The sequence below is a fragment of the Limulus polyphemus genome, unplaced genomic scaffold (genome assembly GCF_000517525.1).
Source record: "Limulus polyphemus unplaced genomic scaffold, Limulus_polyphemus-2.1.2 Scaffold12386, whole genome shotgun sequence".
Taxonomy (NCBI): domain Eukaryota; kingdom Metazoa; phylum Arthropoda; class Merostomata; order Xiphosura; family Limulidae; genus Limulus; species Limulus polyphemus.
This window is the reverse complement of record NW_013677996.1, coordinates 9,089-11,476: the sequence shown is the minus strand read 5'-3', so window position 1 is coordinate 11,476 and position 2,388 is coordinate 9,089.

The window sequence follows — 2,388 nt, the reverse complement described above, 5'->3', positions numbered from 1 at the left end:
CAATAATATTATAACAGTTCTCAATAACCACTCAATAATGTGTTCCAGCTGACTACAATGACCTCTCAATAATGTGTTCCACTAGACTACAATAGCTAGTCATATATGGCTAAATTAATGACTCAATAATGTGTTCCACCTGATTACAATAGACACTCAATAATTTGTCATATATGGCCAAATTAATTAGACAATAATGTATTATAACAGTTCTCAATAACTATTCAATAATGTGTTCCAGCTGACTACAATAACATCTCAAGAATGTGTTCCACTAGACCACAATAGCCACCCAATAATTTGTCATATATGGCCAAACTAATTAGACAATAATGTGTTACAACAGTTCTTAATAACTGCTGAATAATGTGTTCCACTAGACCACAATAGCCACCCAATAATTTGTCATATATTGCTAAATTAATTAGACAATAAAGTATTCTAACAGTTCTCCATAACTGCTCATTAATGTTTTCCCGACAAATTATTGGGTGGCTATTGTAGTCTAGTGGAACACATTATTGAGTGGCTATTGTAGTCAGGTGGAACACATTATTGAGAGATTATTGTAGTCAGGTAGAACACATTATTGAGCAGTTACTATAGTCAGCTTGAAGGTTTTCCATTGCAAAATAGGTTTCAAACTCGTTTATTTTAGGCTGAGCATTTGTCAGTTGGGTGATGAACCATTTTAGTTCTTTGTCATCACTTGTCATCTTAGACTACACTCTCATGATGCAAGAAAAACACATAGGTTCAAGAAATCAATTTAACACCAAATTATGATACCTTATAACCCGAGCGCTTTCGAAAGTTAGACATTTTTTTGTACTTTAGGTGGATTGTCTTTACTATTTCATGGTTCCATATTTGCATAGTGTTTGAAAATCTTCATTAATACGTGAATTATGAGATAATGCATCATTATTTCAATGGTTCTATCCTGGATAATACATGCTGTCAAATTCGATGACGAGGAACCCACTTTGAGACTAATAATTTTTGGAGATGGCTTGAATGGGTAATGAAGAAAAACTTTAATATAAGTTTAACATAACAGCAAATGTACAACGTTTCGACAAGGTTTTGTCATCACCAGGTACTTTGATGTCAAAGTCGTAGTCCTGTAATTTCGAAAGCCATCTTGCCAGTTGGATTGTGAAAATTCAATCCAGTCAATCAAATGCTGAATGACCTGGTATAGGTAAATGAGGAAGTGACTCTTAGAAACTCTTTTCGATTTCTATAATATCACCTTTGTGTGGAATTAATTGCCTTGCTATAATAGGCAATCATAAGTTCGTTCCCTTGTTGTACTTGTGATAAACTGCTCCCATTGCAAAATCACTGGAATCTGTACTTAAATTGAGTGGATCTTCCAAAGTTTATTATTCCACTACAAGAGTAGTGGTGAATACCTTGTTCAGTCTTTTGAATACTTGTTTACAGTCAGTAGTCAAACAAAACTAACGTGTTTTTTTCAAGGAATTTGTGTAGAGGAAGTGGGTTTTGTTAATCTCACAAAATTATTGAGTGTCTATTGTAGTCAGATGGAACACATTATTGAGTAGTTATTGAGAACTGTTATAATACATTATTGTCTAATTAATTTGGCCATATATATAACATATTATTGAGTGACTATTGTAGTCAGGTAGAACACATTATTGAGAGGTTATTGTAGTCAGGTAGAATACATTATTGAGAGGTTATTATAGTCAGGTAGAACACATTATTGAGCAGTTACTATAGTCAGCTGGAAAACATTATTGAGCAGTTATTGAGAACTGTTAGAATACATTACTGTCTAATTAATTTAGCCATATACCGGTAAATAGTTGCTCTATATAGCCAATAAAATAGATGTATTGGATATAGCGAAATTCATTATACCTAAAAGAAGGCTTGTTATGTCGGAAACAGGAAGATCCCAGTAGACAGGAATAACGACAACAGTTGATACTTTCAAATCCACACTCCATTATGTTTATAATCTTCCAACAGCTGGACATTGAAGAGAGTAAGATAACACTTTTATAGAGCTATGTACCAATTGATATAAAGCATGTGATCTATGCTATGAGTAGATAGGTCCACAAAAGAAACAGAATATGCAGCTACAGCAGTACCATGTTGGAGCATCAATTGAGAGATCTGCCACAGGGTAATAAATATATCATGTTTTTAATAGGCTATTTAACCAGAAAGTTCTAGCAAGGAAATTCACTAAATAATTTATTTTACTTAGATCAGGAACTTAGAATCTGTTACGCCTCTGTGTTCGTTCGTTAATTTTTCCGTAGAAATTCTTTCCGAAAACCTTCAGTGATACAAGTTCTTTCTTGAATAAAACTAGTTTATTTTTCTCAATACAACTTTGCAATACAC